Genomic DNA, 13,145 nt, shown 5'->3' with positions numbered 1-13,145 from the left:
TCCTGTTTGCTCATTCCAAACACCTAGGAGTCATCCTTGACTTCTAGCTTTCACTCACATCCATATCCAATTAATTCACTGGCAAATCCTTTCTGCAAAAATATACATTCTGAATTGACCACTACCATTCTGGCTCAAGATAACACAAACTGTTGCCTGGAATATTAAAATAGACTCTTCAGACCTACCTTCACTCTATTTATAACATAGCTTTGAAAATAAGTGGTGTCATTTTAGTTGTCAAAGGGTCTGGGGATTATTACTGGCATTTAGAGATGCAAAATGACCTACCATGGGTTTGATGGTCAGGACAAGGAGGAGTTACCCACAGAAAATTCCACTTTTGCTCAAACCCCTTCAATGGCTGCTAATTTTTCTGAGAATATAAGCCAGTAGTATTACAATGGCCTACAAGGCATTACACAATCCTTCCTTCTCCCTCCCTCACTTATCTGATCTCATTTCCTGTTAACTCTCATTCATTCACTGCATTACAGCCACTCTGAAAATACAGTCACGCTGGCATGCTATTCCCACCACCTGAAAAGTTCTTCCCCCCAATATACTAGTCTTACTCCTTCACCTCCTTATTCAAATGTCTTCTTTCTCAGTTACCCAGTTGTAGAGTATCTTTTCAGATTCCTAACCACAAGCTATTTTGCCACTGAAATACTGATCACTATCCAACATATTTTGTTATATTCTGGTCTTTCTTCACTTACCAGACTATATCTTACAGTATCTTACATGAGAGATTTTTGTCTGTTGTTTTGTTTGCTGTTATTATCACGTAGCTTAGACTATCTGGTACATAGTAGGTGCTCAAAGAGTTGTTGAATGAAAGAATTTAAACTCATAAATACCTTAGGTAGTATTGCATTAAAGAAATGAAAATTTAAAAGCTGAGGGGCTAGTAGATTAGTCAAGATACACATAGCTTAGTAAAGAGAGGAGTTTTCACCTGTTCTCATGAATACATGTATTTATTCATCCACTAAGTATTAAACTCCAATTTAAATCAGGTACTTTTCTAGGTGCTAGAGGTAAAGCAATGGAGAAAATAGGTAAGGGCATGTAACAAAACTAGTTTTAGAGATGGTAAGTGCTATGCAGGAAATAAAAGGAAGAAGGGGGTGCTGACAGGTGGCAGGGGGAGGCCTCCAATTATTGTATATTTCCCACTGTAACCTGACTAATTCATTTATACACTAGTAATAATTATTTTGTTTGATATACAGTAAAACCTTGGTTTGTGAGCATAATTTGTTCTGGAAACATGCATGTAATCCAAAGCACTTGTACATCAAAGCAAATTTCCTCATAAGAAATGATGGAACCTCAGATGATTCATTCCACAACCAAAAAATATTCATATAAAATTATTACAATACTGTAATATGATACAGAGTAATAAAATAGAAAATATAAAGAAAAATAACTTAACCTGCACTTACCTCTGAAAACCTTGTGGGTGGTATAAGACAGACAAGAAAGAGGAGGGTTACTGTGTAGGATGACTTTCACTATCACTAATGGAATTACTGCTATCTATTGACTCAATGGAATCTTTTTCTGCATGGGGGCCATTGTGTACGCTCACACAGATGTTGATTACAGTATGGTATTAATGAACTCTTGTCATATACTGTATTTAATGAAGTTGGCAGTAAGGCAGCAGAGGAAAAGGTCTATACCTTCAGGCAGCCTGACCTAGAATGAAGCAAAGCATTCCTAAGCTTACTCTTATGTGGAAAAGCAAAGGACTGTCCATAGGTGCTTTGAAGTGACAAAAAATTCACTAGTGACAGTTGTGGGCACCTTCCAACGTTCTGAAAAATCACTGATTTCTGCCAAACACCATGGCCTGAGAAGGAGCATTTGAACATGGGAGATGATCGCCTACAATCCCACAGTGAGAGAGAGGAAGAAAGAGAGAGGAACCATTGGCTCAGTGGTTATCATATGACATTTGGCATCATGTACTACGTGTGTTACAAGACACTTATCAAGTTAAAATGTATTAGCAAACACTTGAAAAGAAAATAAAGTGGGGAATTGATATATAAACAGGTATATTTTGAAGAGGTCTATGTGGCCTGTTGGAAATAAAATGGATTATGATGCGGGCTGTCTTGGGTTCAAGGATCAGTTCTGCTCCATGCTGACCATGTAACCGTGGACACTTAAGTTCACCTCCGTATTCTCATTTGTTAAGTATTAAGAATGCACACTTCATAGGTGGCTGTGAAGTAAGAAAGTGGTATAGATAAGGTATCTAATACATAATAAAAGAATAAATGGGTTTTTTTGTTTATTTTATTTATTTAATTTTTAAAGGTTATTTATTTATTTTGAGAGAGAGAGAGAGAGAGAGAGAGAGAAAGCACACAAGCAGGGGGGCAGGGAGAGACAGAGAGAGAGAGAGAGAGAATATCCCAAGCAGGTTCTGCATTGCTAGTGCCAAAGCGGACATGGGGCTCAAACTCACCGTGAAATCATAACCTGAGCCAAAATCGAGAGTTGGATGCTTAATTGACTGAGCCATCTACGTGCCCTGATACAAACGGTTTTTTGAAAGACTTTTGGCTACTGCACAGGAAATGGATCTGGATACGGTACCCCAGAGGGCATCAGGTTATTATGAGGTCACTAAGTACCAACTGAGAACCTTTATAAAAATCCTTCCCCCACTTAAATAGCAATATACAATTTGTATGAAAGTTTTGTTATTGTATTTAATAACTTTATGCTATTATAAAAGTTAATTATTTGTGAAATGTTTAGAAAATGTAGATTAGCAAAAGATAAAAGTAAGAAATTCCTGTAATTCTAAAATTAGCATTGTCACATTTCGGCTATCAGCACAGAGCCGAACACCCGGGCTCTATCTCACAAAAGGCATAACCGACTAAGCCACCCAGGTGCTCCTGGGTTGAGTCTTGAGGGAGAGTAGATAAAGAAGAATTGCATAACATGGTCAAGTTGTCCCATGTGTAGAGTTTGGGACTGGAGCAAGGAGAACATCTAAGGTACATATAATGGTCCTGTAATAGAAGAATAAGAATGTAGAGAAGGGCAATAGCTATTGAAATGGAGGGGAAAGGACAGATTTTGTAGATATTTAAGAGATGGGGTGAGCATGATTCCATGGCTAATTAGATGTGGAAGGTGAGGGGGAGGAATCTCCCTTCAGTCTTATAAGAACTTTTTAATTAAAGAGTTGTAATTTTATGTAAATCACCTCTTAAATATCTTCTGAGTTCAGATAAATTAAAAAAAATCTGAATTATAGCAAAGACTATTTCTATTTACATAGTAGATGGATGTAAGTAGGCAACTGTTGTTTCGTATTTCAGCATGCAGCACCACCCATGCAAGTCCTTTCCTTTGGGAGAACTGCTTCTTCATTCTCTGCCTGTGATGATGGTACGCAGTAGAGTCCTATCCAATCATAGAACTTCATTCTGCTTGCTATTATGAGTGATTCAAAGAAAAAGCCCTGGTTTTTCCAATATGTATATACGAGTAATCTTCCCTTATGACATTTCATCTTCCCATTGAATGGTAATTAAAATACCTGTACCTTTTTGCTATGGCATGAATGATTATAATAAGAGTAAAAAGATGATATAACATTGATTATCTACAATAATAGTGGTACTCAATGGACCAGGCACTCTTGAATTTGACCTGCACTAACTCACTTAATACTGTTAACACCATATAAGGCATGCATTATTATAATTCTTCTTTAAAAGATGAGAAAGTAAAGGAACCAAGACATAAAGTAACTTTCCAGTGGTCAGGAAAAAAAAAGTGCTGGAGCTAGGATAGCCTGAGTTATCAAAATTTTCAATAGAGTAGATGTGGTATTTGTTTTTCGTTATCTTAAGGAATGATACTTAAAAGTAAATATCTTTTCTATAACGTTCAACTTAACTTTCAATTACTCAGAATTTCCTGGGAACAAACTAAGATGATTGATCTATTTTTTACTTAATACTTATTTAATTAGCTTGGTAACCAACTATATAAATTCTATTTCCATTTGGTGATAATGGTGATGCTATGTTATGTTTATCTGGTATGGATCATCTCACTTATTTTATCATTGGAAATTCCTACTTTATAATTTTTCACCTTATTTAATTCATTTATACACATTATAATATCTATTGTACAGTTAACTTCTCAAGTACAGAATCCATGTGTGATTAATCTTCCTAGCCTTCAGAGTACGCAGAAAAAGGAGAAATTACTGTTTACTTTGGGGCTCTGGAAACACATTAGTTCAATTATCACCTTGAATATGAGAAAACTAAAGTTCAGAAAGGTCTTGCAACCTATAAGTCAAGGCCTGAACTCATACTCCATTCTGGATAATCCCAAAACACATGTTGTTTTTATCTCTGAATTCTACCTTATAACGTATACAGTATCTTATGATAAGTACTCAGGTACTTTTTGTTGAATAGATGAGTGTTGAATAGATAGATGATGGTTGTTACTTAGCAAATCTCCAACTTAAACCAAAGCAGTGTATGAATGCACTTTAGAGAATGGAATGGAACTTATTTAAATTCCAATAGCAGAAAATATGCTTGAATAGTCAACATGTATTAAACAAAGAGATTAGCCGCTATAGGTTACATAACTGGATTGGATCAAGCTGCTTAATCATAGAACTCTTTTACCATTATGAAATTGGGTAATTTTGAGACAGCCCCATAAAATAATGTAGCTCCCATTTTTTTAATGAATTCATATTAGAATTAAAAGTTAAATAGATAGTATTGGGAGACTTCGATTTTATGTCACTGAAATTTAATATTTTTAAAGTATATGTTTTCTCGTATACTTACCTTGTTTCATTTGGCAGCTAAAACTTTATAACAGTCATTCTTTTTTAAGTTTATTTATTTATCTTGAGAGAGAGAGAAAGAAAGTAGGTGAGGGATAGAGAGACACACACACAGAATCTTAAGCAGGCTCAGCACTGTCAGCATGGCACCTGATGAGAGGCTCGAACTCACAGACTGTGAGATCGTGACCTGAGCTGAAATCAAGAGTCAGACAGCTGAGCCATTCAGGCACCCCTAATAGTCATTCTTAAATCGAGAATTCTAAAATCACTAAAGTATCTATGTGAATTCCAACTTTTAACAAATTGTATTCTGAACTATCACCATAGTTTGGATTAAAAACATTTTCCTTTCACTATCAGTCCTGATAAAGTGACAATTATACTTGGATTGTATTACAGTACTTGGAACTCTGTGGAAAGACTATCTATGAAGACTAGTTTAAAAGTAGAACATCTTCCTATTATTTTATTAGTGGTATTTAAACTTGGTATGGCTTGGCAAGTTTATGGCTTGGGTTTATAGTTTTAACTCTTATGTTTAGTTATATGATCCATTTTGAGTTAGTTTTTTACATGGGATTGAGGTAGGGGTTCCATTCCATTCTTTTGCGTATAGATATCCAGTTGCCCCCAACCATTTTTTGAAAAGACTATTATTATGTTCCAATACTAATTCTCAGATGTTAACTGGGTGTCCTATCATTCAATTCAATCTGAGAATATCTGCAGTTAGCATCAGATCCCAGAAGTTAAAGTGTAAGGTCCCCAGTGATTGCTCTTATTCAGAAAGTAACTGCAAGTACTGTCCCCAGGCAATGGGCACTTCTGCCTGCCAGAATTGGCTGCAAATTTGGGAGTTCCCACAATACTCCTTTAACTTTGGTAATTCACTAGTATGACTCATAGAACTCAGGGAAGTGCTATACGTATTATGATTGTTTTATTATAAAGGATTCAAATGAATAACTTAGTTGAAGAGATACACAGGATGTGTCTGGAAGGTTCTGTTTTTGGGGAGTCAGGGTGTGCCACCTTCCCAAACATCAGTGCTCACCAGGAAGCTCTCTGAGTCTCATTGTTTAGAACTTCCATTAAGGTTTCATTACATAGGAATGATTGATTAAATCATTGACCATGTGGTTAAACTCAATGTCAAGCCCCTTTCCTCAGAGTCTAGGGTACTGGGGTCCTGAAAGTTCCAGTCCTCAAATCACATGATTGCTTTTTCCACAACCTCTCCCATCCTGAAGCTATCTAGGGGCTCTGTTATGAGGCCAGTATAGCATAACAAAGGCATGCCTATCACTTGGTGAATTCCAAAGGTTTTTGAAGCTCTGTGCCAGGAATCAGGGAACAGAAATTCAGAGAACAGTTTTATTCACAACAGACCAGATTTCTTTCCTCCAGGGTCTTGGCAAGTGTGTCAAAAACCAAATGACCATAAATGTCTGGGTTTATTTCTGTACTCTCAATTCCATGCCATCCATTGATATGTATTTGTATCCTCCTGCCAGTACCACACTGTCTTGATTACTATAGCTTTGCCTTAAGTTGTGAAGTTGAGAACTTTATATTCTCCAACTTTTTTTCTCGGCATTGTTTTAGCTATACTAGATCCCTTGAGTTCCATATGAATTTTAGGATCAGCTTATCAGTTTCCATCAAAAAAAGCTAGCTGAAATTTTGATAGGGCTATGTTGAATCTATAGATTAATTTGGAGAGTATCTTCATTTTAAGGATATTAAGTTTTCTGATCCATGAATGTGGGATGTCTTTTTTAGTGGTGTTTGGTTTTTAATGTACAAGTCTTCCACCTCTGTTACTAAATTTATACTTAAGTGTTTTTATTTTTTCCATGCTGTTGTAAATAGAACTGTTTTCTTAATTTTATTTTCAGAATGTTCATTGCTAGTATACAGAAATTTGATTGATCAAATATCCTGCAACCTTACTGAACTTTTTCATTTTTTCTAATAGTTTTTTTAGTGAATTCCTTGGGATTTTCTAAATAAAAATAATGTTATCTACAAAAAGCTGGTTTTCCTTCTTCCTTTTCTATCTGGATGTGTTTTATTTCTTTAAAATTTTTTTAATCTTTATTCATTTTTGAGAGAGAGACAGAGTGTGAGCAGGGGAGGAGCAGAGAGAGAGGGAGACACTGAATCTGAAGCAGGCTCCAGGCTCTGAGATGTCAGCGCAGAGCCCGACGCAGGGCTCGAACTCACGAACCGTGAGATCATGACCTGAGCCGAAGTCAGACACTCAACTGACTGAGCCACTCAGGGGCCCCAATGGATGTGTTTTATTTCTTGTTCTTTATTAACAAACCTGGCTGTAACCTCCAGTACAATGTTGAATAAAAGTGGTATGAGTGGACATCCTTGTTTTATACCTGATCTGGGGAGAGAGCAGTCAGCCTTTTATCATTAAGTATGATAGTTGTGGGTTTCTGTAGATGCTCTTTTATTAGGTTAAAGGAAGTTCTCTTCTATTGCTAGTTTATTGAGTGTTTTTATCATGAAAAGGTATTGGATTCTGTCAAGTATTTTTAAGACCTATTGAATAATTGTATGAATTTTTATTTTATTAGTATGGTGTGTTACATTGTTTGCTTTTTAGATGTTAAACCAATTTTATATTCCGAGGGTAAATCCCATTGGGTCTTGGTGAATAATTCCTTTTCACTCTTCTATATACTTTAAAAGAATTTAGGTATGCCTGAAATCACCCATATTGGAGGCTTTTAAAAATAAAAAGTTTTGTATAAACTAATAATCAAAAGTTATACAGGTAATCTGGCCCTAGATCACCTCCAAATCTCTGGTTACAGTATTTTAGACTAATATTCTAGAAGTGTAATTCTGTCATCCTAAAAGTATCACTTTTAAGTCTTTTTAAAATACTGACCACATGGGGCACCTGGAAGGCTCAGTCAGTTAAGTGTCTGACACTTGATTTTGGCTCAGGTCATGATCTCACAGTCATAAAATCAAGCTCTGTGTCAGATTCCGTGCTGGGCATGGATCCTGCTTGGGATTCTCTGTCTCCCTCTCCTTCTGCCCCTCTCCAACCCTCCCCCACTCACTCATGTGTTCTCTCTCTCTCTCTCTCTCACACACACACACACACACACACACACACACACACAGAGAATACTGACCACATAATCTAGTTGATGATACAGGTAACTCCACCATCTTAGGGCAGAAACTTTATATAATTTATGTTTGTACAATTTAGTAATCATATAGTAATATCACAAAAATCATTAATGTTTAAACATTTCAAAATGATGACTAAACATTCTGGGGGCCAAAGTTTGAAAAGGTAGAATAAGTGATGAACTCACCCTTACCAAATTATTTTACATACATCAATAAATAATAAAATCATGATAAAATAGTTATATGTTTTAGATTTTTGGATTCATGACAAAATGAAATGAAACTATTTTATAGTTTCTTATAGTTTCTTATTAAGAAAATAAGCCTCCAACGGGTAAGATTAATTTCCAAAGACATTCAGCTCTTCTGTCATAGGACCAATGATTAAACCTTGGTCATTATGACACTGGAGTATGACTCTGAAAGAGTGACTGGGTATAAAAGTTTCTGTTTTTATTTTGCTGTTTTTATTCTTGTTTTTAATCTAGAAATTATCTAGTAAGTTTGTAAACTTTTATTCTTATACAACTTAGTGTCCTAGTATAATATAGCACTGTGCTTTGGTAAGTAATAATTTACATTTAACAAATTTTAGAGCACATTAGGATGTTTTACATAAAGTATTTCAGCTATAAATAATGTTACATTATAAATATATTTTAAGTTAACCATCAATGAATATAAAGAAGGTTACAATTTTTTTCTATAAAACAAGTCCCAGAATTACATATTCATATATATGTTTATATGACTGAATTAATAATATAAAGATTAAAAATTTTTTTTTGAGAGAGAGATGATGTGTGCATGCACATGAGTGGGAGAGGGGCAGAGGAAGAGGGAGAGAGAGAGAATCTTAAGCAGGCTCCGTGCTGAGCACAGAGCCTGACATGGGGCTCAATCTCACAACAGGGAGTTCATGACCAGAGCCAGAATCAAGAGTCAGACACTTAACCGACTGAGCCACCCAGGTGCCCCTACAATATGAAGAATTTTAAAAGCTATTTAATTAATATAGCTCTAAAATAACTGGTTCACATTTTTACATTTCAATTGTCATTATATCTTGACTGTCACTTATAAAATTTGTTTTTTAGCTGTTCATTCATTATTCATTCATCAGCCACTAACTGCAATGTCTTGTAAGTCTGACATTTTGTGTGGCTATGAATCTGATCTAGAAAAAATTACTATGATGAAATTATTTAATATTTCTTTCAAAGTTTTGTAGTAGAAAGTTTATTTACTCTCTTTATGATGTTTGATTTGTTCACCTGAGTATTTTGGAATTACTTTGATTTCTCACTACTTTCCTTTTTTTTTTTTTTTTTTTTCAGCATTGCAAGAAATAGATAACATCAAGAAGGACATCAGGAGTAGGAGAAATTGGCCTGGGAGGCTCAGCAGGTCAGGACGCTTGCATTATCATTGCTGTTCATTCTTTTGCCATCAATTCTAGAGTTCTCAAGTCTCTTGCCACTTGTTTTTTTCTTGAATATGCTTACTTGGTATATTCTCAGTTTTGCAAATCATGACTAACACCTTTATGTAAAAAGTCTGGCATTTGGGTATTCTTTTTTTAGGATTTGAAGATTAAAAAATAATAATTCAAATAAATATTCAGGAATAGAAGGAAGTCTCTTACCTAATAAGTTATATAGATACCCTGGTTTCTCTTATTCTCATATAAACTGTTTTTAAATGAAGATTTCTTGATAACTTTTCCAAAATCAGAACTTTAAACATAAAATGTTATTAAGCAATTGTAGTAACATTAAGTTATTGTAATAACACTGGCATCATTAAAGTCAAGTTTCCTTTCTTTTCTGCTATATTCTCTGGGCTTGGGCCCACCTCTGAAAGCTCTTGACACTTTAAAGTCAATCTGTTTGCTTGCACTAATTTGAACTACTGAAAGTTGACTACCATCTGTAAAATGAAGGTTAATTAAAATACAATTTCTCTGTAAATAGAAAGATCCCAATAGTCAAAGGGTCTACTATGAACATTGTCACCATTGTAGAACGTTTAGTGTTAATCATATTCCTCAGTAAGCTGGAGCCATGCTGCCGTTTGGGGTCCCCATTGCCCTGAATGTCCCCATGAGTAACTAATGGCTTTGTGGTCATCTCCTGCTTCAGAGGAGTCTCCCAGTTGTCTTAAATAGTGATTACATCTCTCAGTACAATTGCTTAATTATTTATGGAAGGTTGGAGAGCCTTTACCTCTGTCATACCTATCACTTCCACAGCTCTCCCAGAGTTTAACTTAGCTCCTTCAAATCCGGGTCTGTTACGGAACAACTTTCCCTGAGATTTTCAGTTTTCATCACACAGAGGGACAAATGCTTCTGTCCTTCAGTCTGATCACAGTTCCTCTAGTAAAAAGGCGTTTCAGGAAGGAACTAAGCTCAGAATTCTTCTGCCAGGACGATTCAGGGATTTTGTTATTTCTTAGCATTAGCATTAGGGACCGGACAGATTACTATTGTTATGTATTGAGAGAACACTACCCTCCAGCTTAAAGGAGAGATAATTTCATGTATAACTGGGTACAATAAATATGCTCAAGCTTCTGTTCTTAGCTTACGTAGGTAAGAGTTCTACAAAGAGATGTATTTAGAATGATATGTCTAACTGACTGGATTTGTAAGTATGCCTGCACTGATTCTTGCAGCTTTGAGGTTTCCTTTTGGGCAATACTTTCATAACGAGTTTACTGTTGGTAGACCAAATTTTCAGTTGGCAAACAGTGTTCAACTAAACCTTGAAAAGAAATAAATTGAGCCAAAAGTGGTAGGTTTTCTTGGCATCCAGCTAATATATAAGTATTGACCTTAAATTGAATATAGTTGTTGAGTTTTGCGTGCTTGGAAGCAAAATCAAGAAGGAGAAACAAGTATCTTACAGATCCCATAGTCTTAGGAGATAGAATCCACTCCAATTTACCTATTTTACAAACTTAAATTGCTACCCAGTGTCATATGAAATCATAACAGAAGTAAATCGGTGTTTCTTGATATGATGCAGGCCTACTGCATTATGCTGACTTGCAGGTTATGGAATACTTACAATTCTGTGCACAACTTTGTGCACACATGTGACAAGTATCATCATTTGCCATCTCCACCAATGTATAGTTTATATAAAACATAATTGATACTAATACTTGACTTTGGATTATACTGATATTTGAAAAATATCAAGAACTTTAAGTTTTTTCCTTTTTAACTGTTGTTTCTCTGGAGACGTTTCCTATTTGGCTGGATGAAATGGAAGGGTGATTATTCATTCATTCTTTAATTCATGCAACAGAAGTTCTCATGCTCCTGAAGCTTTTATTCTAGTGGAGGAAAACATTACGTGAAGATTTTAATGTACAGTTGATCCTTGAACAATGTGGGGGTTTGGAGTGCTCATCCCCCATGCAGTTGAAAATCTGTGTTTAATTTTTGATTCCCCAAAAAGTTAAATACTATTGGTCTACTATGGACCAGAAGCCTTACCAATACCATAAGCAATTGATTAACACATATTTTGTAAGTTATATGTGTTTTATACTGTACAAAAAAGTAAGGTAGGGAAAAGAAAATGTTATTAAGAAAATCATAAGGAAGAGAAAATACATTTACAGTCCTGTGCTATAAAAAATCCACAGATAAGTGGACCCATGCAGTTCAAACACATGTTGTTCAAGAGTCAACTGTATATGTTAACGGGGGTGCATACTAAGAAGTAAATAAAGCAGAGTAAACAGAATGATGGGAGACTATTTCAGATATGTGTGTGAGGAGGGGCGCCTGGGTGGCTTAGTTGGTTAAGCATCCGACTTCGGCTCAGGTTATGATCTCACGGTCCGTGAGTTCGAGCCCCACGTCGGGCTCTGTGCTGACAGCTCAGAGCCTGGACCCTGCTTCAGATTCTGTGTCTCCTTCTCTCTCTGACCCTCCCCCATTCATGCTCTGTCTCTCTCTGTCTCAAAAATAAATAAACATTAAAAAAATTTAAAAGATATGTGTGTGAGGAAAGTCTTTCTGCTAAGGAGAAACTGAAGCACAAATGTAAATGGAGAGAGGGAACCATTTTGATATACACGGGTGAAGAGATACTCCTTAAACTTGCTATGTTGAAAGATTGTCGAGAAAGGCAACGTGACAGGAAAAGATTAAGTAGTGGACAAGTAAGACATGAAAATGGGAAGGAGTCTATTGTATAGTCTCCTATGGAGACTCCTGTGGAGTCTATTGTATAGTCCTGGTAGACCGTGGCAGGACCTTGCCTATCCTTCTGAGTGAGATGGGAATCATTAGAGTGATTTTAGCCAGTAAGAGGGCATCATATGGCTCGCGTGTTTTACGGATCACTCAGACTTACGGGGTATGTAAAGCATTTAAAAGATTTCTCTTGACACGGAATATAAATTATGAATGAAAATAGACTTAAATTAACAATGATCAGGGCAACATTATCTGATCAGGATATTGACGGATGATTGTGTTCCAGGAGCTAATGTTAAATAGTGCAGCTCTCATTTTTCTTTTCCGTGTCCTGAATTTGCATAATTCTTTTGAATTTGAATCATGTTTTTTGGCAGTGTATAATAACTTATTGTTTTATAATAGGGACATTAATGACAATGATATGTAATATTTAAAAATGATGTGCGTCTGATTGTTCCTTTGCATACTGATTTTCCCATTTGTTTGTCATTTATAATTTCAAGCAAAACTACATAGCCTTGTACGAGTCCACAACAAGTCATGAATTTTATCTTCTATTTGTAAGGGAAGATGCTTGAAATTATGTCATGGCTTTATTATAATTATCACATGATCTATTAGACTATTTATAAGGAGGAAACATGGAGTAATTAGTAGGAATTAGAGAGCATGAGTTCTGGAACCAGCTCTGAAACTTACAGCTGACTTGGGATCTTTAACATGTTTGCCTAGAAATGATCAACACTGCTTTTCCCAAAGGGAGAAGCATACTATTACTGTTACCTCTAGAGTTCCTTTACATTTGTTAAGCCAGTGTGTACATACTAGGTGGTGAATAAAAGTTGGTTGAATTAAGAGTCACCTACACTAGAAGTGACCATTTTTAATATAAATGAG

At 35.7% G+C, this 13,145-nt stretch overlaps 1 protein-coding gene across 3 annotated transcripts in view; it reads left to right on the top strand.

The window, feature by feature from the left end:
* The window catches only part of SOX5 (SRY-box transcription factor 5), a 1,014,136-nt gene that overhangs the window by 332,272 nt on the left and 668,719 nt on the right, over window positions 1-13,145 (top strand). For all 3 annotated transcript variants that reach the window (XM_047867514.1, XM_047867512.1, XM_047867515.1), the window contains one exon: window positions 9,367-9,436. The gene's annotated coding sequence lies outside the window, so the exon portion shown is untranslated. The remainder of the gene's footprint in view (window positions 1-9,366; window positions 9,437-13,145) is intronic.

The sequence above is a fragment of the Prionailurus viverrinus genome, chromosome B4, assembly GCF_022837055.1.
Source record: "Prionailurus viverrinus isolate Anna chromosome B4, UM_Priviv_1.0, whole genome shotgun sequence".
NCBI classification, from domain to species: domain Eukaryota; kingdom Metazoa; phylum Chordata; class Mammalia; order Carnivora; family Felidae; genus Prionailurus; species Prionailurus viverrinus.
The sequence above is the reverse complement of the archived record's forward strand: the minus strand, read 5'-3'. Positions and strand labels throughout refer to the sequence as shown.